This window comes from Bactrocera dorsalis, chromosome 3 (assembly GCF_023373825.1).
Source record: "Bactrocera dorsalis isolate Fly_Bdor chromosome 3, ASM2337382v1, whole genome shotgun sequence".
In the NCBI taxonomy this organism is placed as follows: domain Eukaryota; kingdom Metazoa; phylum Arthropoda; class Insecta; order Diptera; family Tephritidae; genus Bactrocera; species Bactrocera dorsalis.
In genome coordinates this window covers 34,154,315-34,181,800 of record NC_064305.1, presented here as the reverse complement: position 1 = coordinate 34,181,800, position 27,486 = coordinate 34,154,315, and the positions used below count along the sequence as shown (strand labels likewise).

General features: G+C 37.2%; 1 pseudogene; it reads right to left on the bottom strand.

Annotated features, from left to right (window-relative positions):
• Positions 1-18,274: 18,274 nt before the first annotated feature.
• Positions 18,275-18,404, bottom strand: LOC125777934 (small nucleolar RNA U3; annotated as a pseudogene).
• Positions 18,405-27,486: the final 9,082 nt, after the last annotated feature.

Here is a 27,486-nt window from a genome sequence, read left to right as displayed (position 1 = left end):
AAAATTATCAAAAGTAGGAGTAGTAGTATACAGAAACGATACAATAATATTCGCAATTCAGATACCAAGAACATTTTTTCAAACTAAGATTCAATTAATAACCCCAATGCCAAATAGAAATAAATTACAGATTATTGAAAAAGAAAAATTCGTTATAAAAATTGGCGAAAACTATTTTGATTATGTAGAAAATAAAGCATTTAAAAATCTAAAATTGAGTAAAAGCTGCATATTTTCAAATACTTGCGAATTTAAATATAATAACAAAACATCAATACAAGAAATAAGCGATGACACAATATTAATAAGAAATGCAAAAAATGATGTAATAAAACAAAACTGCGATGACAGAAAAATTGTATTAAAAAATAACTATATAATCAAATTTGTAAATTGTAAAATGGAAATTTTAAAACAAGAATTTAAAAATAATAAAACAGAATATATTCATACAATTATATACCCTGCCGAAAAATTAAACCAAAGCTACACACCAAAATTAACATTCAATGATATTGCAATAAAAAATATAGAAAACACAAAAGAAATTGCAGAATTAAAATACCATAAAAATGTATCATATGGTATTAATATAACATTGATAATCATTGTAATGGTAGTAGTAGCAATCCTAGTAATAATATTAAAGAAAAAAACAACAAAAATAAAAATTGTAAATACAAGAACTTAGGAGAGTTCAAATAGTAACGCTGGGGGAGTTGCGTCGTCAAACGACTCCACCACTGTCAAAAAAAAGACAAGTATTTTTTAAGTATTTTTTATTCATATAAAATGTAAGTTGAATCTTCAGATTCAACTACATACATGCATATTAACATGCATAAATATATAATATGCATAAGCAAGCATGATTATGAAATCAAATACCATTGTTTTTATTTGATATGTTTATTTAAGATATGCCGGGTCATTGATGCTGAGGAATGTCAAGTCAGCACAACGGCTTCAAGTAAATTTAGCAAATAAGATTTTTATAAAGAATAAGATAATGAATAATAAACTGAACGGCAAGCCGCACTGTACGGTAACACCGGAGTTTCATTCATTCAAAATAAAACATTTTCTGTGCATTCACAGGAAATCGTAATTCGCGCAATAATAACAGCTGTGCCTATTGACTTTATGGAAGGTTTTTAAGAAGAATCTTGGTTTGTGAGCAACTCTTTTACGAACTGAAATCGAACAACCAGGACGTTTAGTAAATCCCTATCCCAATTGTTGAGATGCCGTTATGTTTACAAAAAGTCACGGTTTGGTACGCTCTACGGGCAATGTAAATCCATATTTATTCAAAAACTGGATATAATGTTACAGTCGATGAAAAACGCTATACAGGGTTTGTGCGAAAAGTAATGGCACTGATTTACTTCCGCCGCGACTGTACTTAGAGCGTGCGCGAACCGACTGGAATCGGTAGAGGGCGTTCCTAGCTAACGAACGAACAGCTGGTCATTTGTCTCCGAGCACCTGGTGAGTCAGGACAAACATTTTCGTGCGACGTGTTTCTGTGAGTGGAGCAAGCCGAAAATGCAGGGTTCGTTAGAGCAGAGGTACGCGATTCAATTCTGTGTGAAAGTCGGTAAATCTGCTATAGGGACATTTGATATGATCATGCAGGCATACCTAGATGTAGTTTTAGTAAGAAGTGGTGTGTTTCGTTGGTACCAGGCCCTTTTGGAGGGCTGAAAAGAGGTCGCTGCTGAAGACCGGAAGAATAAGCAAATCCAAAGTGAAAACGATTCTCATTGCTTCTTTTAACATAAAAGGTATCGTCAACCATGAATTTGTTCTTCCTGGACATATCCTCAATGCCAAGTTTTTCGTGGAAGTCCTCAAAAGACTCAAACGAAGCCGACAAGACATCACTGCCGATTGGAAGTTGTACAACGCCTAACGCTACCTTTTTTGTGAACAGTTACCTAAAAAGGCCGACCTAAAGCCCAAATGTGCACCGACCCGAGGGCCGAAGAGGATCACTATCTCTAAAGATTATAATCGCAATTACATTACTGGAACACCAAAAATTAAAAAAAAGTTAACACTAGGGCGACAATATCATACCGGTACATGGGAAAGCAAAAAATGTTTTGTCTTAATATTTTATACAGTAGGATAACTAGCCCGAAATAACCTCGAACATATTTTCAATTACTAAAGCCATGATGCGAAGTCTTAATATTTCAAAACTTTAAATTACTTTCTTCAAATTTACTAATAAAAAAATGTATTTAAACTACTACTGAAGTGCAAGGTCAGACCGTACATCAAGACATAAGTTATTTTATTTTATTAATGTTATGAAACTACCTTCCAAAAGGACATGAACTAGTCCTAAAGTAATGCCAGACTAGCGCCAACATTGTACCAAGGCTTGAAAGAACTTTTGTAATAATATAGATTAGAGTGCTTCAAAAAAATTTTTTGAATTTTTTTTCAACTCTTAACCCCTCAAATGTTACTGATTGACAAACAAAAAATCCTAACTCAAGCCAGCGCTGTAGCTTAACTCTAACGGGTCGCTATTTTTTTTAGGTTCCCATACATTTAACATAGGAATTTTCGTTTTTTATTCAAACTAAAATTTCACCAACTTATTTTCGTTTCTCAAAAATAACCACCACATATTCATAAAGTTGGCTTTTCAAACTTTAAAAATTCCTGCGATAAAATTATTATTCTCAGAAACTTTTTTTATTTTTATTTAAAAAATTCCAAACATCAAATCACTATGTTTAATTGTCTAATTTTTATATTCGACAAATTTTTAAAGTTTGAAAAGTGAACTTTCTGAATATGTATGTATGTGATGGTTATTTTTGAGAAACGAAAATTAGTGGGTTAAATTTTAGTTTGAATGAAAAAACGAAAATTCGAGATTTGTCAACATTGTTTATTTTTTGCATTCGAGATCCGTATAAAATCAATCTTTTTAGTCTCACAAATTCCATGCATGCATTTGCAACCAAATTTTACAGCAGTAAATCATCATTGCGACATATGTATGTATACTGCAACAACAAAAAATTGAAACAGAAACAAAATGTACAGCTAAAACTGCTGGCTGAATACACGAAATATGAGTGTATGTGAGTGTTTGGGCTTTGGCCCTTTTGTATGCCCAGCAAAGCTTACTTTTAGGCCTTAGGCCGTCACAAGCACCCTATAAGTGCTGCAAGCACTACCATCCTGCCGGGTCCAAACCATTGAATACGAACGAAATGTAACAATGCCAACTGTCATTGCGTATGAGCGGCATTTCAGTCCATTTGCCATACGGCGGCCATCTCGCATTGATATAAGCCAAAATAAACGCAAAGTTAACACTCGGTAATTTGTCATTTTGGCACGTTTTTGGCTGAGCAAATGCAATCGGCAGACGTCAGCGGCAGAGAGTTGGTGTGTATGTTTGATATACAAGGTGGTTTCCAAAGTAAACAGGATAAAAAAAAAAACAGAACAAATGGTTTTTCGGCAAATTCAATTTATTTTATTCAAAATAGCCTCCTTTTGCTTCAATAAAGCTTTTTGCACGGTCCGAAAGCATGTCGAACGAGTGTTTAAGCTCGTTGGCCGGTATTGCCGCCAGTATGCCGGTCAAAGCCTTTTGATTGGCTTCTAGGTCTGCATAATGCTTCCTTTCATGAGCAAATGCATTTTTTCGAAAAGGAAGAAGTCGCACTGTGCCATATCAGGTGAAGACGAGGAGTGATTAATGGTTAAAATGTGATTTTTGGTCAAATAATCGGTCACAAGCGTCGATCGATGAGACGGCAATTTTTGGTCGTCAGTCGGTTTCGGTCAAAATGCGATAAATCGATGTTTTGGAGATGTCCCATTCCATTCCCATGAATTTCAATGATGAATCACGCACAGTTTCGATGAAATTTCCGGTGATCACAGATTTTGATTGGCTCACATATTGATCGTCATTTATGTCCTCACGATCACTTTGAAAACGTTGAAACCACTCGTGCACTCTGCTACGGGATAGGCAATCATCGCCATAAACTTGTTTCATAAATTGAAATGGTTCTGTAAAAGTTTTACCAATTTTAAAACAAAATTTAATGTTGGCTCTTTGTTCGAACCTAATTTTTGCTGATAACACAAACATACTGACACTTAAAACGCAATAACATCACTTCTAATCTATGAAATGTCATGAAATTCACTCCGAAATCGATAAAGATTCTAACCCACCAGTTGGCATATAGATGGCGCTACCAGTGGGCGCTAGATCTAAAAAATCCTGTTTACTTTGGAAACCACCTTATGCATACATATTGGGTATGGAAGGGCACTATACAATAACTATATTTATAAACTTGCATATTCCTATTTGGAAAGCCAATTTGACAGGTGAAAAAAGATTTGTTGTTTAAATAGTACGCCCGAAGGCAAGCAAATGTTTATATTGGGTTGTCAAAAAAGTCTTGCGGTATTTTTATTGAATTTTTTTTTTATTGAAATTGAAATGAATTTTTGATGACTCATGCCCAGCTCTTGACCGATGCTACGGCTGCTACTATGCCGGTCTCTTTCGACCAATTCAGCGATTTTATCGCAATTTTCGACGACAGGCCTTCCGGAGCGTGGCGCATCTTCGACCACCTCTACACCAGAACGAAAACGTTGAAACCATCGTTGTGCGGTGGAAATGGAAACTGTATCGGGTCCATAAACTGCATAAAATTTTATTGGCGGCTTGATATGCATTTTTACCTTTATCGTAGTAGTACTGTAAAATATGCCGTATTTTCTCTTTATTTTGCTCCATGTTTGCGACGCTATAACTCACGAACGACAATCAATCAAACACGTGTTAGTGCGTGAAATGAGCTTTCCAAAAAGATATAGCATGACCTGATGCGACGAATAAAACTAGAACTACGCGCTTTCAGCGCCAACTAGCGAAAATACCTTAAGACTTTTTTGACAACCCAATATTATATAACAGGTTGGGCAAAAACGACCTTCCGATGTTTTTTTGGAAAATGAAAATCTTTGATTCTGCTTGTGGATTAGTTTTAGTTAGTATTTCGAATTTTTTTACATCAAGTCGAGAATATGATATCACGTAAATGGCCGCCGCCACAGTTAGTTGTCATTTTGAGCCCTTTTTATGGTATTTTCCATCACTTTGGCCAGAACTTCTGGCGATAGGTCCTCACATTTTTGACGGATATTGTCTTTAAGAGCTGCAAGAGTCTGAGGCTTGTTGACAGAAGCCCGCGACTTCAAAAGAGCCCCACACGGGAGATTTGGGGCCCGGGAAATGCATCCTTCAGCATATCGGTTGTGGCACGCAGTGTGGCGTACCATTCTTTATTTACGTGTATTTCGCATGTGTTTACTACACAAATGTTAAAACAGAACTGACATTAGAGGACAATTGCAAAATTTATAGCATCTGCATGATCATCTTCTGACTTTGCGAGACCTTGTATAACGGGGATTTCAATAGCAAAGCTACAAAACGACGGTCTTGAGAATACTTCTGCCGCTAGCGCATCAATTTGGGAAGACCCTAATTTGTCCCTCACACGTCGTTCTCAAGCGTTGAGCATCTCTGTAACGTCGTTATGGCAGTTTTGGTAAAAAGATCGTGGCCTAAAGTCTTACAAGACCAAATCAACACAAGAACTGAAGCCGCTTTATCATCAGCAACAACTTGAAAATGATCAGGATTTTCGTCGAAAAATCATCTTTAAGCGATGAGGCTCATTTTTGGCTGAATAATAAGCAAAATATGCGTTTTTGGTCAGGTATCAATCTACACGTACTCCATGAGTCACCATTTCATCCCGAAAAATTACGGTTTGGTGCGCTTTATTGGCCGACGGCGTCATTGAGCCGTACTTTTTCCATAATGACCAAGACCGGTACGAGTACGTGACTGGGAATCGGTACCGCTCAATGATAACCGAATATTTTTGTCCCAAATTGGATGAAATGGACTCGGGCAATATGTGGTTCCAACGGGACGGCGCCATAAGCCATAGAGCGAATGTCACAACCGATTTATTGAAAAATAAGTTTGGTGAACGTGTTATCTCAGAAAATGCCATTCAATTGGCCGCCTCGATCGTGCGATTTGACGCCGTTAGACTCTTTCCTGTGGGGCTATGTCAAGTCTATGGTCTCTGCCAACAAGCCAGTGACGATTGATGAACTTCGTACGATTATCGAAAGAGAAATCGCAGCACTATCGGCCGATTTATGTTGAAACTATAGTTTCTACATACAACAGTTCGTATTGTATTTATTACATAGATAGTGGAACCTGAGTTAAAATGCTTTACCAACTTTAAAATTGTGCAAGTATAACAATAGATTTATATTTTATATATTGTATATGAAGTTTTTTCTGTCAGTTTTATATTCTTATGTTCCATAAAATAAAAACCTTACACATGTTGTTTTTATATTTCTAAACTTAGTTGCTACGTTAACACTGTTTAAGTTAATTTTTATTTATATGAATGAATATTACATCTTGTAAACTTAGAAATTTGATTTACTCAATACATTTTCTTTTTCCTTTTAATCTGATTTTTATATTTTCTGTCCGACGATCAAAAATTGCGGCGAGTGGAAGTGTGCGAAGAAAATTTGAGCATATCTGAAAGTGACTCCCAATTTTTGAGTAACGTAATCACAGGGGACGACTCATGGATCTTTGAGTATGATCCCGAGACAAAGAGGCAATCTTCCTGGTGACAAAGACAAGCATGCATGCACTAATGAAAGTTTACTAACTCTTCATTTAAGTTCGTTTATGTTGTTCTCTCTATAGTCAGCATTTAAAGTTTTTAACTTCTCCCTGCATCAAATGTAATAATAATACAATGCATTACTTTGAGCATAGCACACACTCTCGATTCTTTATTGCGTCGCTTCTTATTTAATCGTTTATCGCGAAGATTATGTTGTTTTTTGTCTTGGACTAATTTCTTGCACTTCATTCACGGCGAGTACTATTTTGAATTACACTGTTGTTGTTCTTATTTATGCCGAGAGAGAGTTTTGTTCTCAGTCGTAATACTTTTTTTATTGTAGTAAATCCTTTTCACTTTGCGACAAAGATCATTTGAATTAAGCCTTTTTTATATTAATATTTTTGTTTCTATTTTGATTCCCAACTTTTGCTTAATAATGGCTCTTTTGTTTCAATTCTTAACTTGTATAAACACTTTGAATATAAAGTTGTTAGTATCTATTTCTTTTTTTGTCTTTTTAACGTGAGTTTTTAATGCTAGTTATGCTTTGAGCCCCATTTATATTAAACATTCAATATTCTACTATCTTAAGCTAACTAGAAATATAAAATAAACAGAAGAATACATGATTCTTTGTATTCCCACTTCCCCTGTCTATGTCAACGGCTTTTCTTAGAAAGAACCATTCGCTCTGTTAAAACTGCCTAAGAATGATGAAAGTTGTGAAAATCCAATCAAACGGTATTATATTAGCCTAGTCTAGGTAAAGTTTTGTGATTGATTATGAGTTCCATACTATTTCGTCTGTGAGGATCAAGTGTTGCTTTAGTTGGAATAACTTGTAGCAAAGACTATTATTTGGTAACATTCTTTAGCCAAACTGAAATTCGGCGTCCTGAGACGGAATCTTAATATAACTACGAGTATTCTCATATTCTGTTAATTGTTGTTTCCGCCTTTTCAAAAACGGCCTAATTCAAGAATAATAAATTTTATGCAAAAAATATAAACTAAAATCATGTGCTTTTGTATGAAATTTATTTAAAATGCAATTCCCAATAAAATTATGCTTTGATTTTATGTTATCCATTAATTTTTGTTACTCTGCTTATCTAAGGCATATGCAGCTCATCCAACTACCTGACGCAAAGAATTTCGCATATTGCCCGCACACATATAAACCATTTGCTTAAGATTCCGCTGCCGAAACTTTTACACCAACTTTTCATTAGTTTAAGCGTTTTTGTAATCAATCGTTCCATTCGCGCATTACTACGAGCCATAATTTTCTCAATTGCACGCATACATACACACAAAAATGACGATAGCAATCGCATGCCATGGATTCCGCTACCGAAAACTTGATAATAATTCACGCGAAATCGGTGCCAACAATGTGTGCATGATAATTACAATTGTTGCAGGCGAACAGCGCACAACGCCAAAAAGTATGCTGCAGTTGTATGTTTCCATAAAAGAGAAATTTTCAGTTCTCACAAAAGTCAGTTCGAATGGCTCAGTTCGCACTACAATGAATTGCATCATTGAACGTGTGTACGTGTTGTAGTGGATGGATGTTTGCGTAGCACAGCGAGAAACACGTGAAAATTTCGCATAAGCTAAGTATCGATATACTCGTAATGAGATGTAAAATGGCAACATAAAAAGTTTTATCATACTTTCGGTCATATCAGTAATAAAGTAATATAACTCATAGATAATAAATAGCGGAAGAAAACTTTGTCTATTTTGTTAGCCAAACGCGAGAGAGAGAGCTGGGAAGTAATTACGGTTAATATGAAAAACTTTTAATCGTCTACCAAAGACATTTTTGTTGTTATTATTATCAAGAGCACAAAAAATCGCAGCACAAGTTTCGCTCGAAATTTGCATTGCTGCCATGCTATGCGCGCAAGTGCTTAGCACAAACCGAAACGAGTTTTGAAATACAACCCACACAAATACATTCATATGAACACATATACATAGATACCAGTATTAAGCAAATGAAGCTGCCATTGGCAACCGAAAAAATGAAATATCGCCAGTCTTTTGCAAAATATTAAAAACATATTTTTCTAATGCTCACATGAGCTATGCTGCAGTATCTACTAACATATCTACATACATATGTATGTGCACTTTGAGTAAAAGTTTTGTATATTTATGTACATTGAAATTTAGTTGTTTGCGTTTGCTGACTGGCGAAAGTTAGTTGACTTTGCGTGGAAAGTTTAACAATGTTGGGGAGGAATATTTTGATTAAAAACGGAGTCCAAAAAAGAGCAAGGAAAACATTAAGTTCGGTTGCACTGAAACTGATATACCCCGAAAATAAAGAAGTTTCCTTGAAGAACTCAATGTTTATCGTTCGGTCTGCATTGCAGCTGTATTCCATGGTAGTTCGATCTGGAAAATTTCTTCTGATATTATAACGTTTTTTTCATACAAGAACTTCTTTTTTTCATACAAGAAATTCCGACCGTTCAGGTTGTATGGCAGCTACATAAGTTATAGTGGTCTGATATCTGTGGTTCCGACAAACGAACTGCTTTTTGAGGAGAAAAGAACGTGTGTAAAATTTCAGATCGACTTTCTAAAACTGAGGGATTAATTCGTGCATATACACACACCAGGACGGACGTATAGCAGACATTCAACTCAGCTCATCAGATTTAATTTATAGGACCTCCGACAGAAGCATTTCTAATAGAAGCTATGAGTATAACAAAATCTGAATACAAAACCGGCCAACGGATAGCAACTAACAGAGTTCTCTCTATTCACATTAATTTATATAGGCGGATTGGCTTTTATATTTCAGGATTATCTGGCAAAAAATATAAATACAATTCAGAATTTAATGTTCTGTGTTGTTCTAGTGCATTTGTGCAAGACAATGGTTCGAAACACACCGCAAAGGTAGTTCCGCTCTGGCTCGACCATAAAAAATTAGGAAATTGTATTGGATTGCGAAAAGACAGGGGCAGAATATAATAGCAAATAATGAGGAAAAATTTCACAATTTTGCTGATTTAGGAGGCCTACTAGTACTCCATCTCAAAGAAACGACGACAAAAACATGTTTATATTATAGCAACCAGTTGTTACAGAGTCTTATAGGTTTGTTCACCTAGCCATGGTACGTATCAATGTTCGTCCGTCCGTCTGTGCAAGCTGTAACTTGAGTAAAAATTGAGATATCTCGATGCAATTTGGTATGTCAGTTCTTTGATAAAAAAAACAATTGTACATATGTACCTCCTAAGCCAATAAAGCTACATGAGCTAAATTTCCTAAGTTCGAATATTATAAGAACTCCTACAGTGTGAAAAGGGATGAAATCGGTGGATAACCCCGTTCACTCGCCATATAACGGAACTGTTAAAAAGTACTAAAAGCTCAATATACAAATCAATAACTAATTATGCCAGAGACATTAAATTTTACCTCGGAGGGGTATAAGAAAGCTTTAAGAGAGCTGATGTGAAAATCGGACAATGAGCGTCACATATCTCGGATCTGACCAAAATGATTTTGACTAAATTTGGTACGCATTATTTCTCTGACATTCTTATGTTACAGTGTGAAAATAGGCAAAATCAGACTACTACTTAAATTCCATTTGATTTTTTTACTTTCCAGTACATAAATTAAGAAGTAATTAATATAACACAATACAACTTTGCAGTAGAGCACCTTTTGACCAAAATTTGTCAAAATATAACCAACTCTGTTCAAGACCCTAGAACAACTACATGTAATGACTTGCGTTTTTCTAATAAATCTAATGCCGAATTTGCCGGCTAGTGTATGAGTAATATAGAGTGTATGTACATATATATAAAACTTCTTAGATTCCCATCATCTGGTTGACGTTTTGGCATTAATTCCTGCAAGTTGCAAGAGTAACCAATATTCGGTTGCACCCAAACTTAGTCCTTGCTTCTTTGTTTAATCATAATTTTTGTGTTTTTTGTAAACTCTTTTCAGGTTGTGCTATTTACTTCTTTACCCATTTATAAACCAGGATATTAATATTATTGTATTTATATTTTTAATAGTAGAATTTTTGTTTTCTTGTGCTTAAGTTAGATGAAAATTATTAATTTATAAAACAAAACTATTGCTTATTTCAATAAATATGAGCTTTTTTATTTGGAAACCAAGTACGCTATTTATGTGTCCACTTCAGTGATACATATTTCCAACTAAAAATTTTCTAATTTTTGAACTTCATAATTTTGCAAATAAGAGAGAAATATATATATAATATTTTTCGAAGTAATATGGCTTTTCTGTTTGCTTTAAATGCTGTATGGAAGGAAATTTAACAAACAAATTCTGAAAGAGACTAGTTGAATATTTACTAATTTCCAATCGGACAAGAATATTACTTTATAGTGATTTGATTGAAAGTTTATTTCATTCTATTAAATTTCAGCTTTCTGGAAAGAGCTTTTAAAACCATGCGTTTTTTGTCTGTCCTCATTCTCTATTAGTACCATCCTTAAAAGTATTGTTTCGTCATTTTTGTCATGAATTAGTCCTTTATACTAGCTTTTATAGAGCTTGTTATATTGTTGTCCACATTAATTCTATTTTTTGGAAGAGATAAGTACTTTAAATTACTATAAGCAATACAAATAGTCCTCGTATGTCAAAATGATCTGGTTATGTATAACATTAAAAATGATAAATCTTTTGTTTGCAACACTAGGGTTGCCAAATCCTCTCAAATATATCCGGGATGATCTCGCTGCGTGTCTGTTCAATCGAAAACCGCCAGTTGGAATCTACACAACAAAGAAAATGTGTACCTTGTTGAGGGCGCAGAGTTCACTGCAAAAATAATAACTAACTTCTACGTATTCAAATTTTGTTTCGTGTTTCCAAATTTTTTTTTTTTATTCTTCCAAATGGAAGTTGTCATATTTCTTGCCTGTTCATAGACCAATATCCTATTTGAATAAAAAATATTCAAACCATAAAAATTAAATATTTTAAGTGCATATTTTTATATGAAAAAATAATTATTCTTTATTTCTGCATTTATATCCCTTTATGTTTCCTTTTTGCCTCCCCGCTCTTGCTTCTGAATTCATTCCAATAACACCGGTCAACAAAAAAAATATTTTTTTGGGGTTTCTGTTCTCATGCTTGAATTCTAATTCTAGGCACTGAAAAACTCTTAAATATTAATCTTTGGTTCTTAAAGTTTGCTTTGGGCTGATCTACATCGATAAATATATTTTAATTTATTTCATAAATCAAAGATGGCAGCACTTTGATTAACCCGAAAGTAAACAGTATTATTATTTGTAAGAGGCACAGTAGTGAATGTTAACCTGTTTATTATAGCTGTAACAACAATATTAGTGTATTTTTCAGTTAAAAAATAGCATCAAGTCAGTGTAAAAATGATGTTGATTTATTCTGTTTTATTTGCGGTGAATTTATTAAAGTTAAAAGTAAAAAATTTGCTTTATCAACCTATTTGAAACTTTGCGAAGCTTATTTTAACCTAAAAGTCAGTAATCAAAATGAAAATTGGGTACCTCACTTCGCCTGCGTTAATTGTAAAAATACTTTAGAAGGTAAGAAAAAAATCGAAAAATTGCTATAATTTCTACGAAAGCAAACTTTAACCGGAAAAAAATTTTTTTTCTTATTTTTGTCATAGGAGAAACTAAAATTTAACATGTAGATGTCAGACCCAAAAATCGTGTTGACCGGTGTAATCATTGTGATTGACTTCTACAGTGTTGCCAGTAGTGCGTGACTTGTGTCTGCTTTTCAATTTACCGCCGTCTCTTCTTCTTTTACCTTCTTTTTATAAGTCACACTTTATTGAATAACAAAACAAAATTAGGGTGAGATCCACACTCCCACACACAAATATGAATGGCACAAAATGGGAATTAACTTAAGGTCAGCTACATTGCAGAACTTCAACGCACTATTTCTGTTTTTTTCTGTTTCTTTCTCAGCTCTCCAACTGCTTTGCATTCCTGAAATATTCGAAATTAAAAGAAATGGCTAACGAAGCAAGTAATCCATAAAACAACGATTATATATATATATATATATATGAAGAGTAACAGATTTTTGTGCAGGCATGCAAAGATTGCCATCTGCATACAAAAACGAATTTATATGACACTTTTTTCCACTTTTCTTGCCTATTTGGGTACATACACATTCATAATAGAGAGAGTCAAAAGAAAGAATATTTTTTACACTTGATACTCTGAAAACCTTTACCTTTATCTTTACGTTTACCTTGTAGACACATCTAAGAAAGTCTCCACAAATATGGTTTGAAATGAAAAGAAAGCTTAATTTATCAATTCATTTTTTTTTTTCAATGCAACAACAACATTTTTTGGTTTCTGTTCCGGTGTACAGAAAAGATGGTTTTCCAACTTGTGAGCACGCCACGTATATCTGTGAAAACACAGCATTTTCAAATTTATGCCACACACTATGCGAATATCCTTGTGTCCTGTCAGCTCAAATGCAATTTTCACTGGAAACGGAATACATTTGAACTGAAATGGCAAATCGACAGAACTCAAAGGAATTCGTAGAATCAAGCATTCTGCCCTTGTATTCGATAGCTGCGTCACAATCAGTCAGGTTCCATTACACAGATTGGGCGCATGCAGATTGCGAAACATAATAACACAGATCCAACTTTGAGACGCAAATGAATCTTCCAGTTTAAGTCAACAATATCGGTATTTTTGGCAGCTAACATTGTGCGTACACTTAAGGAATCGTAGTTACGATAATTTGGCCAATGTCCGAACATTCGTGATGACTTATCTTTCGTGAGTTGATAAACGGCAGATGGAATTGATATCAAACCATCGGAAGTAACATCCGAAATTTATCCATTTCCAATTTTTAGCGAAGACGATGTAAAATGTCTTCGGCAATTTCATTTTTGTTCGTATCGCATAATAGACACGGATTTGAAGGCTGATATGTCGAAATGATTATTGCGAAAAGTGTGCGAACTTCATTTGCATTCCAGTGATTATCATTTTCCAGCAATTGTAAGTGCTGGCTTGCTTCTCAAAAAGTTGCAGACACCACACCATTCACAGTACGCAATGACTCAAATGAAGTTGAACGGCGAACATTTATCAATAGCAACCGAAGGAAGAAGCAATCGTCGATTTTCAGGTGGATTGTGTAAATTTGTCCCAATGCATTAGTTGATAACACACCTGAATGTCCATCTACTGGTTGGCGTTGCTTTCAGCGTAATTCTTTCTTCAACGATGCATTCCATTTATAATATCAAGGTATTTCCGAATGTCCTCGCAAATGGATCTCTGACGAAATTTGAGCAAAAACTCGTAAATGTTAATTTTGTTGCTGGCGGTATTTCCACTAGCTGTACTGTATTCTCTGGGTTGAAGTACACACTTTGGCCTTCTCCAAATTAACTTTGAGACGCACAACAGCCGGAAAACGTTCTTGAATTGCAAAAGTAAATATCCTACAAAGCACTTTAGTGCAGTTCACGTATCGACCATATCGTTCAAGACCAATAACCGCCATGTTTCTTCCTTTGGTGACGTACTTACAAACGTATTTTATCGATTTCACCAAACTGCAATACTCAAGATTTATAAGAGTTTGGAATGTGAATTAGCTAATAATGGTGAATATAGTACGATTCATGTGTAGAATGCTGAATGTCCTGCCATTGTCTTCTGGTGGGCGACGCCGATAGAGTGGATATCCATCATTTCTAGTTTGTGTTTCCGAAAGAAACGTGGATACTGTTTCGTGCATTTATTGTCAGATATATATACCGAAGTGGAATTGTGGTGTCCGCAAGATCCATGACCCTTATTGGTCTTCATCACTTCGTATAATATTGGATCTTTTTCTGTATCAGGAATTTCCGCATGACTGAATGATTTCATCAATTTGATCTGGTGTAACCACCATCCACCATCCAAAGAAGAATGTGTGCATGCGGCAAACCTCTCTTTTGCCACTCAACAGAGTACATCTACTTAGCATCTAACAGCACCATATATATGTACGTTGTTTCAAGATAAAGTCCATCGAAGCTGTTGCTTTAAAAGTCTTGCTGTGACATCGCTTTCTGATTGACCGCGATCCATAATACCGCACGTATGTCATCGCATCCTGGGTTGATGCCAAAAAGAACGCCGAGCGATATTAGTGCGACCTCTTTGTGGCATCGTAACAAATTTCAATATGTAATTGATAACTTTGTGTGCAATATTTTCACTGAATAATTTTCAAAAATTTTTGAAGCAAACGACAAATTTTAAAGATTCAAATAATTGAAAAACAAAACCAAAACAAGAAAAAACGAAGCTAAATACCCTTCACAGGTGCACTTCTCTTAGTAACTATCTGTTCAGTTTGTATGGCAGCTATATGCTATAGTAATTCGATCTGAACAATTTCTTCGAAAATTACATAGTTGCCTTAGAAAATAATCTATACCAAATTTCGTGATTATATCTTGTCAAATGTGAAAGTTTTCCATACAAGAACTTGATTCCGATCGTTCAGTTTGTATGGCAGCTATATGCTATAGTTAACCGATCTAAACAATTTCTTCGGCAATTACATAGTTGCCTTATAAAATAATCTATACCAAATTTCGTGATTATATCTTGTCAAATGTGAAAGTTTTCCATACAAGAACTTGATTCCGATCGTTCAGTTTGTATGACAGCTATATGCTATAGTTAACCGATCTGAACAATTTCTTCGGAGATTACATTGTTGCTCTAGGAAATAATCTATACCAAATTTGGTGAAGATACATTGTCAAATGTTAAAGTTTTCCTTACAAGAACTTGATTCCGATCGTTCAGTTTATATGGCAGCTATATGTTATAGTGGTCCGATATCGGCCGTTCCGACAAGTGAGCAGCTTCTTGGAGAGAAAATGACGTTTGCAAAATTTCAAAACGATATCTTAAAAACTGAGGGACTAGTTCGTATATAAACAGACAGACAGACAGACGGACGGACAGGCGGACGGACAGACAACTGTCAATGTGTTTTGTCGTTAGTATCTGCCACTTGTAGGCTCAAATCCACGGTGTTTTCTATTGCTAGAAACACGTAGATCAGTATAATGCGCCGATCAACGCCCCAAGGACAGGTGCATGCACAACACCATACCATGAGAGAACCAAAGCATAGTGCTGCACATACATATATACCTTGGTTCCAATCGGTTCGGGTGAAAACCAAAGGAACACCCTAGCCACCTTGGTCGGGTACGAGGCCTACCCAAACCTCTGCCGTACTCTGGGTCCGACACCCGGCCGCGATGCGACTCCACATTGGACAAAAGTCCTTCCTGCATTTAGGTTTAAACCACAGCCACCACGAATCTCCCCAAAGGGCCGAACCCAATGAGCAGATTGGAGCGAACTCCAAGGGCAAACTGCTCCCCGTGGTACCATGTTTTAGTCTTTGGTATGACCTGTAGACCACAGTGTTACCTGTGATCTACTGCCAGTCGGGGACCCTAAGAACTCCTAGGAATTCCTAAGGACCCGGCTGTATGATGTATTGTACATCATTTCATTTTTGTGTTTGTTATATAATCGCAAACCCATTTAAAGAATATGATATTATTTCAATATAGCACTTTTCTGACACCTCTGACCATGCCGATATTCAATTAAACCAGACACGTGAATGTCGGACATAGTGCATTTGGATTTTAGTCGCCTTTTACGACAGGCATGCCTTAACGCGGAAATATTCTCTATCCCCCTCCCCGCAGGTGGGGACGGACAGACAGACGGACATGGCTAAATCGACTCTGCTCAATATACTGATTTATATATATACTTTATAGTGTCTCCGACGCTTGCTTCTGGGTGTTGCAAACATCGTGACAAACTTAATATACCCTGTTCAAAAATTAACTTTTTGGAATTGTCTAATTTTCCGACTTTTCCTCACGAAAAATATACAGGTTTTTTATTTCTTAACCTTCCCCGATCCACACAGAACATTCTCTGAAAATTTCACCAAGATTGGTTCAGTCGTTCCATTAGCGTTACTAATAAACCAACATTCATTCGTTTGTATGGAAAAAAAGCAAAGGGCTGTTTTCAGGGGGTTTCCGGCAAATATTCCATCTTTGAACCTCAGCGAACATTTAGAAAAAAGAATTAGTCAAATTGGTCCAGGCGTTGTTGAGTTATGCGCTTACCAACACATTTTGCGATTCATTTTAATACATAAGATTATATAACTAAGGTGTTTAATCCCATACTTTTCCGCAAGTGCTGTTAAATAAACTACTTTTAAATACTAAAATAAAACTGAGGTGTTTGATTGCAATATTGCTTCCCACAAGTGGTGTCAGAAGTGGGTTGGACTTAATTTGCACGCGAATTGAAGGAAAAGTGTTAATGTATAAAAACTTTGATGCGCATAGAAATTAGAAATTATTTATACGTTCTTAAAAAAAAAAAGGTGCGTGGAGTCCCTACGCGCGGATGAAGTTATACTTCTTAGTGATATTCAGAAATGCATATCATTTTGTATGAAAGAAAACTTAAATTCACATTTTATAAATTTATTATGCACATAAAATGAAGAATAAAGCAAAGTCTAAATGAATGAATTTTGACTCAGAAAGTAGTTCCGTCTCTTCGTTGCGGAAGAGAATATGCAGCGTAATCATCTCTCTTTTGTTCTTCGCCAATTTGGCTGCCGGATTGACTTGTGAAGATCAATTTTTTGTTGGTGACATATTCATATGTGTACGCATATGTATGTTTGTATGCTTGTGATTTATTTGTTCGGCAATGTATGCAAATATATGTACATATAAGTATATATGAATGTATGAACATGCAAGTCAATGCGCGCACATGCGTATACATACACTCATATGAGCATGTGCAGATATACAAGATAGGATAGAAGATGTATGCCTTTTAACATCGTATACTATACAAATAAATATTTTTCTTACTAATAGAAATTAAAATAAAGAAAAATATTTATTTTTATAGTATACGATGTTAAAAGCAAAAAATTAAAAATTTATTCTGTCGGGATTCGAACCTGGGACCTATGTTAGCATCTTGACCTTCCAAGCGCTTACCACCATTGATAATTACGTTGCGCTGACTTAAGTATGATTTGGTTATGAATGCAAGAAACATACGATGGGTTCTAATAATTTTGTTTAAGTATAGAATATACCTACTTTGTAGAACATTTGCTTTCGCAATAAATTTATCACAGCAATATACATATACATAATATGTATATACATATACATAACATTGTTATGATGCCCTGAGAAGTATAGTCTTAACAAATTTATTTTTAATTTTTTGCTTACTAATAGAAATTAAATTTATCACAGCAATATTATGTATATGTTTATGTATATTGCTGTGATAAATTTATTTTCTATTAGTAAGAAAAAAATATTTATTAGTATAGATTTCCAAAAGCACAGAAATTATTCTGTGAATTTATTCATTAAAATCGCCACTCAGAAGTCGTTTTATCCCTTGTAAGCGAGCGATTTTCTGAAATCTCACGCTCCCAGATAAAACCATATACCTCGTCCTCGTGGGTCAGTTTCAAAAACCACAGAAATAATTCTGTGTGATTCTGAAAGGCCAACGCAGAGTATTTCAACCAAAACATACGTAAAATAGTTGAGAATTCGCAGAAAGGCAAACGAAAGAAAAAGAACTATAACTTCAATAATGCACAAGCATACAAACATACATATGCGCACACATGTGAATATGTCACCAACAAAAAATTGAAACATTGTTCTACAAAAACAACAACAGCATAAGCATGGAACATTGTGTTGTGTTGTCGTGTCGGCCGAGCTGTGCCGAAAGAAACGAACAAACGATCGCCGATTGTCACCGCTTCGCTTGCTGCTCGCACATCCCCGCAGACAAGGTTGCGTTACATTCATTTGGATGGAGCGAGGTTGCGTAACTTTGCGTTACTTTTGTATGGAAGGTAGCGCAACCAGAATCTATCGCAACCTTTTCCGGCGTCGTATAAGAAGTAGTTATAACTTCAAAAAACAAAAGGTGCAATTGCGTAGGAGTTAAGTTTTATGAGATGCAATTAAGTACTGAGCCGGTGAAATAAATTGTTATCGGCAAAGTTGGATTACAGTAAGGCAGTGTGAAAAACGAAAACGTAAACCAAAATACTGCAAAATTGTCTGTTCCTTGTAGCACATAACGTTTCTACGTTTCTAAGAAAAGAAACTTTACGTGTGGAGTGGCCTTACTAGTCAGTGCAGTTACAAGGTCCGTTAGGACGCTAGCGAAAATCAACGGCAGCGAGTATATACTCTCACAACGAGTAGAGCAGCGTTGTCCACGGCCTATGCGCACAATAGCGCACGGACAGTGCCAGACACCTTACACCAACATGTCGCGACAAGTGTCTGTGAAAGCACGATTGTGCTTCTGTATTCAACTTCGTAGGCAAACAAAGCAGAATTTTGCGATCAGTTGACGCTATAATAACCAACACAAGCATAACGTGCACACAGTCACGTTGGACAACACTGGAGTAGAGTATATAGACATAGTGCTAAGTTGTATTTGTGTAATAAGAACAAAGTGTTCAGTTGGTAACTATTGATAAGTTGTGTGGTGATGCGTTAGTGGCAAAAATTGCTGTTGTTGTTCTGTGCAGTGTAGAAGCGTTGGAGGTGACTTAAGTGCGGCGGTTGAGAGCAGCGTAGCAGCGGCGTTTTTATTGATACCTGACAGTGGAGAGCAAATTGTAAGCAGAGAAGCTGTGGTATAGGCTGGTTAGTGAACAACGCAGAATCGTGGGTCGTGTCAGCTGGGACGACCTATCTTATGGGCGCGCAATGTAACTGAACAGTGAAAAACGCTACTAAATACCTTCTCTCTGACGTGACGTTGACGTGAGAATCTGCGACATTTGGATTTTTGCCGTCGCAAACGTCTCAGCTGATTGCTCTCTTACAACGCAAGGTTGCCAATATCGATATACTGCAGTAATTATCAACTTTTATAATTCAATCTGTTCAATATGTTTCAAATTTTCTTAAAATAACTCAAAATCAGAGTTGAATGCTATTATTTATAAATATATAAACTATTTTTAATAGTTTGCTTTTAGTTTTGATATTTTATATTGTAAAAAATTGTAATTGAAAACAAAGATGCGCTCAAAACTATATATGCGCATTAAGCAATGGCAACAATGTTCAAATGAAAACAAAGCAAAGATGGCTGATTTCTGCGTTTTTACCACGTTTTTGACTGTGCACACATTTTGCCGATGAGGAAGGAAAAGGAAGAAAGGGAGTAGCGTTTTTGACTGGCTAGCTTCGTAAAGGCAGTTGTAGTGCCCAGCAATTGGATTCAGTAGCAGTAAGAATAAATATATTGGGTTGTCAAAAAAGTCCTGCAGTATTTTCGCTAGTTGGCGCTAAAAGCGCGTAGTTCTAGTTTTATTCGTCGCATCGGGTCATGCTATACCTTTTTAGAAAGCTCATTTCACGCGCTAACACGTGTTTGATTGATTGTCGTACCTTTTAAGTCGTTTATGAGTTATAGCGTCGCAAACATGGAGCAAAATAAAGAGAAAATACGGCATATTTTACAGTACTACTACGACAAAGGAAAAAATGCATCTCACGCCGCCAATAAAATTTGTGCAGTTTATGGACCCGATGCAGTTTCCATTTTCACCGCACAACGATGGTTTCAACGTTTTCGTTCTGGTGTAGAGGTGGTCGACGATGCGCCACGCTCCGGAAGGCCTGTCGTCGAAAATTGCGATAAAATCCTTGAATTGGTCGAAAGAGACCGGCATAGTAGTCATCAAACCATTATAAACCATTTGAAGATACTTGGAGTCACTAAAAAACTCGATGTATGGGTGCCAGACGAATTGATTCAATAAAAATACCGCAAGACTTTTTTGACATCCCAATATATAAACATAAGCAGAAGACAGGTATGAGTTAGGTAATTTAAAGAAAGAAGTTGTAATAAAAATTGCCAAAAGAGAAGCATTTTTTAAAATTACAGAGTAATATCAAATATTTTCTTAACATAAAATACCGAAATTAATATTTTATACTAGCTGACCCCGCAGCCGTTGTCCTGCGTGAAATTATACAGTTTAAAATGAAAAGAAAGTTAAATTTTTCATTTCATTTTTTTTTTCAATGTTAAGCAGCTTTATAAAAAAATTTTTCGATTTCTGTTCCGGTGTACAGAAAAGATGGTTTTCCAACTTGTAAGCACACTACGGCCGTGTGAAAAACATAGCATTTCCAAATTTATGCCTCACACTATGCGACTATCTTTAAGTCCTGTTGACTGTCATCTCAAATTCAATTTTCACTGGAAACGAAATACGTTTGAACTGAAATGGCAAATCGTTAGAACTCAAAGGAATTCGTAGGACCAAGCATTCTGTCCCCTTGTATTCGATAGGTGCGTCACAATCAGTCGGATTCCATTCCATAGTTTCGGCGATTGGGAAACATAATAACGACGGATCCTATTTTGAGACGCAAACGATGCGGTGGCTTACCAAGACTGTCCAAAGAATTTAGGAATACCATTGGATAATTCACGGCGTCGCCTTCATAGTCAAGACGATCGACCGATTTATAAGAGCGCAAGTCTCCCGGAATTTGACTTTGAATCTTCCAGTTAAAGTCAACAACATCGGTATTTTTGGCAGCTAACATTGCGCGAGTTACGTTTTCTGCGACGGCATAGAAAATGTTTTATTTTGAATAAAAAAACTCCGGTATTTCCGTACGGTGCGGCTTGCCGTTCAGTTTATTATTAAATTATTATTTCATTCTTAAACTATGCTTAGCGTTGGGCCGTTGTGCTGATTCGACATTTCATTATTACTGTCAACGACCCGGCATAACTTAAGTAATCAATTTAATATTTAGGTAATACGATACCAAGAACGTTTATTCGTTTATATATAAATGTGTGTTTGTATATACACGATCATGGTACCGTATTTGGTTATGCTATTTTGCAACTTTTGTATATATGTATTTAAAGTTGCAAAATACACATATTTACAATTAGTATTAAATTACATTAAATAATATTTTGGGAGTGGTGGAGTCATCTGATGGCGTAACTCCCCCAATGTTACTGTTAGAACTCTCCTGTGTTCTTGTATTTACAATTTTTATTTTAGTTGTTTTCTTCTTTACCATTCTTGCAATGATTACTGTTTATTAATTTTAATTGTTATTGTTTAAAGCAGCAGTGTCCATTCACCTTCTATCCTTTAGCACACTTACCACTTTCACTTTTAAATAAAACCACTCGGTTAAGGTATACAAGTAATTTAATGATGCTATGGATTTATGTGTTCACAAATTCAATTTAATAATGCTATTGATTTACGTGTTCACAAATTCGGTAAATCGAGGGTTTTGAATAGTATTGCCGGAATAAGGGGCAATCAAAAGCAAACTTTAATTTTAATTACTATAAAGTTGAAAAGATATGCGGATGAGCGAAAAAGGCGCGAGGTCAAGCGGCGATGCGTAAGCTCCGTATGTAGGTCAAAACGAGACTGAAGAAAAAAATTTTTAGTTGACCCTTTTGACAGTTGTGGTATGTGTGTGGATGTCCTCTCGCGTGTGGGTAGTGGAATGTAGGTTCTGTGTGTGTGGTGTATTGGTGGTGTATTAGCGTAGTGGCATTAGGGGGGGTCGGCTTATCTCATTTAGCCATCCTGGCCCCCCTAGGCGAATATTCAGCCTAGTAATCTCTGCAATTGTTGGAGTGTGGCCACTACGTTGCTGAGTCCAGTAGCGGGGCGATGCTGTGGCGCCTTTGGACGACGCCTGGTTGGTGCAACATGGTGCGGACGCCATTGACGGGGCTCAGGCCGGGCTGCAGTGGTTCGACGTCGTACCGTTCGGCTTGCTTGCCTGGATCTACCCGTGCTTGAGGCAGCTGGCCGACCTACATCGCGTCGTGGGGTCCTGTGCAGCAGCGTGTGATGCGGTCTGTCACACGTGTGGCATAAATCGTCGGAAGCACACTCCTGCGTTACATGTGTGTGCGACAGGCAGTTGAGGCAGTGCTCATGTGCCTGGGCAACCCGCTGGCGTTGGGTTGGCGTTAACTCCTTAAACAGCCCACAATGCTGGAGTCGATGTTTCCGGCGACATAGCGGGCATCGGATGCGACGCGGCTCGGCTGGAGCGGATGGCGTTGATGGGGCTGCTCGTGAGCTACTACCAGAAGCGGCATTTGATACAATCGCATTGGTTGGGCGAAGTGGAGGAGTAGGCCCAGTACGTGCCCCGTTGGTTGCCGACCGAACAGTTGGTGTTGGGATTGTAGGCATGTCCACGTCCATCTTTATCTCTGTAAGAAATTGTATTTGAATATACATGGTAGTATATAAGTAGAATGTGTGATTGTGCCATGTTATGTGGCATGACTGGGTCGTCGTACTGACCGACCATTTTTTGTAATTTTTTTGTTATTGTTAACGGTTGGTTGCGGGTTGCGATTTTATTGATTTATTTTCATTTGCGTTACGGCATTATGTTCGGATTGTTTAGTATCGGATTTTCGTTACTATCCGCGGTTGGTAGAAAGCATAATTTAACCAGCGGTCTGGTGAGTATTCCGCTTTGAGTACGGAGATCAACGACGCGGATGTGACCGTCTGAGCCATAATGGAGCTTTTCTATACGGCCAAGTCACCACTCGGTAGGTGGGAGACAATCATCGTTAATAAGTACACAATCTCCAAGCTTTGGCGCATTTCTGATGTTTTCCATCGATGCCTCTTGTGGAGATCTTTTAAATAGTCTTTTTTCCATCTGCGGCTGAAATTGTGATGGAGAATTTTAATTCTCTCTCACCGATTTAATAAGGATAGCGACTCCACGCCTGGCTCAAGTGTGGCCAGAATGGGTGCTCCTTTAAAAAAGTACCCTGTGGTTAACACTTGCGAGAGTGTTGCTAATGGCCGTGAATTGAGAACGGCTTCAATGCGAATTAATAGTGCCGTAAATTCTTCGTCATTAAATTTGTAGTTTCCAGCTACTTTTTTATGTGGGATTTGAAGCTTTTTACAGCTGTTTCCCACAAACCACCCATTTGAGGAGCTCTATTGGGGAAGAATTGCCAATTAATTCCTGGGGGGGAGTACTTTTGTACAATCTCAGGGGAGACTTGTTTAATAAAGTCCACAAACTGTTTTTCTGTGGCTCTTTGAGCTCCGATAAAGGTTTTTCCATTGTCGCTCATAAGTTTGGACGGAAAACCGCGTCGTCCGACGAAGCGAGCAAATGCCGCGAGTAAAGCCTCTTTTGTCAGATTAGTACATAGCTCGAGGTGCACTGCTTTTGTCGTAAAACAGACAAAGACAGCCACGTAGCCTTTCATTAGGGTAGGAGACCTTAGCATGGACGCCTTTATCTGAAAAGGCCCAGCAAAATCAACACCTGTGATAGTGAAAGGCAGAGCGAAGTTGCAGCGTTCCGGTGGAAGTGCTGCCATAATCTGCGTCCTCATCTTCTGTTTATGCATAGTGCAGATCTTGCACATGAAAATGCACTTTTTTATTTGAGGCTTAAGTCGGGGAATATAAAACTCTTGGCGGATTACATATTGCATTAGGCGATGTTCCGCGTGCAACATTAGTATATGTATATACTTGAGTAACAATGTTGCAAGTCGAGACTTCTCTGGTATTATTAGAGGATGGCGTTCGTTATATGTCAGGCTTGAGTTAGCAAGCCGACCATTAGCACGAAGCAGACCTTTCGTATCCAGAAATGGATTTAGTACTAAGAGTGAGCTCTTTTTGTCAATCGGCTTCGATTCTCTTAGTAGTGACATCTCGCAGCTGAAGTGGCGCGACAGAGTATAAGTGATAAGAGCGACCTTTGCCTTTTCTAGGTCTAGGTGCGTCAATGTATCGCCTTGGGGATATACTGTGCGTATTCCCTTAATTCTAAGTTTGAGTCGCTCTATGAAGTTGAGCATATAAGCGATTACCCTGAGGGCTCGAGGGTATGATGAAAATCGCTCAAGGATGTCAGTATCATCCAATGCCGTGTGAAAGGAGTCGATTTTCCGACTTTCGGGGGCAATTATATTGCGTATAGGCGATCGTGGCCAAGAATCTGGGGATTCTATTAACCATCGAGGGCCATTCCACCAAAGTGTGGTGGTTGCAAGGTGCAGAGGCTTGCACCCCCTTGTACCTAGGTCAGCAGGATTGTCAGCACTGGCCACGTGTCGCCAAGTGGCTGATCCCACTAGGTCAAGGATTTGAGACGTTCGATTGGAAATATACGTCTTCCATGCATGTGGAGGTTTTTCTAACCAGGCTAATACAATTTCGGAATCAGACCAGAGATACAATTTATATTTGGTCATATTTAGATGCGTTTGCACCATGGATACTAGTTTGGCTAGTAGTAGCGCACCACATAGTTCCAGTCGTGGCAGACTTATTGTTTTTAGCGGAGCCACCTTTGCTTTGGCTACCAGTAGGTGACTGGTGGTCGCTGTGTCAGATTGTGTGCGCACATAGATGGTGGCACAATATGCCTTTTCAGAGGCATCACAGAAGTCATGTAGTTCGACTTTGTGCTCTGGGGCATAATTTATCCATCGCGGGATTTGTATCTGTGAGATATCATTCAGATTACCCGCGAACTGGGACCACTTTTCGAAACGAAGTGGTTTTACTTGTTCATCCCAGTCAGTTCCGTCTAGCCACAATTCTTGTATTAGAATTTTTGCTTGTATCATAATTGGCGAAAGCCATCTTGCGGGGTCGAAAAGTTTGCCAGCGAGGATAAAAATTGCCCTTTTGTTATAGCTGATAGTGCGTATATTGACTCAATAAAGTATGAAAACTGGTCAGATATCGCATTTCATTGTATCCCCAAAGTTTTTGTTGTGCTTTCCTTTTCGAATTTAAGGAAATTAGTGTCTAAAAGATTTCCTTTAGGTATGTCTTTTAAAATATTAGGGTGGTTCGCCGTTATCTTTTTCAACGGAAACCCTGCTGTATTGAGCGCTTGTGTCACTTGTGCTAGTGACTCGTATGCCTGTGGAAGATTGTGGCTTCCGGACAGAATTTCGTCTACATACGTTTGTGTTTTCAACACTTGTGTTGCCAGAGGAAATTCTGACTTTGTGTCTTCTGCCAGCTCGTGGAGTGTACGAATGGCGAGGTATGGGGCACAGTTTACGCCAAAGGTAACTGTTTTTAATTTAAAGTCGCGTAGTGGACTATTGGGAGATTTTCGGAAAATAATTCGCTGAAAATCTTGATCATCATCATGTACGACTATTTGTCGATACATTTTCTCAACATCCCCATTGAAAACGTATTTGTATATACGCCAATTTAGTATGAGGAGCATTAAATCTGGCTGAAGCGTGGGTCCCGTAAATAAAATGTCATTTAGGGAATTCCCCGAACTTGATGATTTTGATGCATTAAAGACAACTCTTACCTTTGTGGTTTTTTTGTCTGGCTTTACTACTGCATGATGTGGCAGGTAAAAAGAATTGTATTTACTTTTTATAATTTTTTCGCCAGGGCTGACTTCCTCCATGTGGTTTAAATGGAGGTATTCTTCTAAAACCCTATCGTATTCTGGTTTTAGCTCGCCTTTTTTAAGTAGGTTTTTTTCCATACTTAAAAACTGTTGGATAGCAGAGGTACGAGAATGACCTAAGGCGAGTGTGTGGGGAAATTCTGGCTTTAGTGGTAGTCGAACGACGTACCGGCCATTATCTAATCGAGTAGTTGTGGATTTGTAAAAATCCTCACAATATCGATCTTCTGGGGTTGTGATTGATATGGGGGGAAGTTCTTCTAACTCCCAAAACTTCCTGAGTTGTGTATTGAGGTATTCGTTTGAGATTTCCTCAACTTGAGTTGTCATTGTTGTGACTGGTTCCGCAACTAGTCCGCTTAGGACCCATCCGAAAATGGTATTTTGCGCCAGAAGTGTTTTTGTAATTTTCTCAACACCTTCGAGAATAATTTGAGGTATGAGATTGCTACCTAATAGAATATCTATTTGAGCGGGAGTGTTGCAGTTGGGGTCTGCTAACTTAAGGTGTGAAACCTTTTGCCAATGCTTGCTATTTATATGATAGCTTGGAAGCATGTTTGTTAGTTGCGGTAAGACAATAGCTTCTGCTTGAATGCGCTTATCCGCTTGGGGGGAAATAAGGGTAATGGGGCAGATTTTGTTTGAGTTTTGTACTACTCTTTCGCCCATTGCCGTAATTTCAAAATTAGCTAGTTTTGTTGGCAGTTGTAGCCTACTTTGTGCCCTTGACGCTATAAAGGATCGTTGAGATCCTTGGTCTATTAAGGCCCTAAGTTTAAACAGTTCTCCTCGGTGCATGATGGAGACCACTGCTGTGGGTAATAATACACTGCTTTGGTTTTCGCTGTGTAGCGTCTGAGTTTTTAAAGCCTTTGAGCAGCATGGTGCTTCGTGGCAATTTTCTGAATTTTGTAAGTCGGGATTTGCTGTTGCAACTAATCCCGTAGCTCTTTTAACATTAGCGTTGTTTTGAGCTAAGCTGGAAAAATTTGTAATGTGAAGCATTGAGTTATGTCGTTTATGGCAATAAACGCAATTAAATTTGCTTTCACAATCTTTGAGCGCATGCGCATGAGACAAACAATT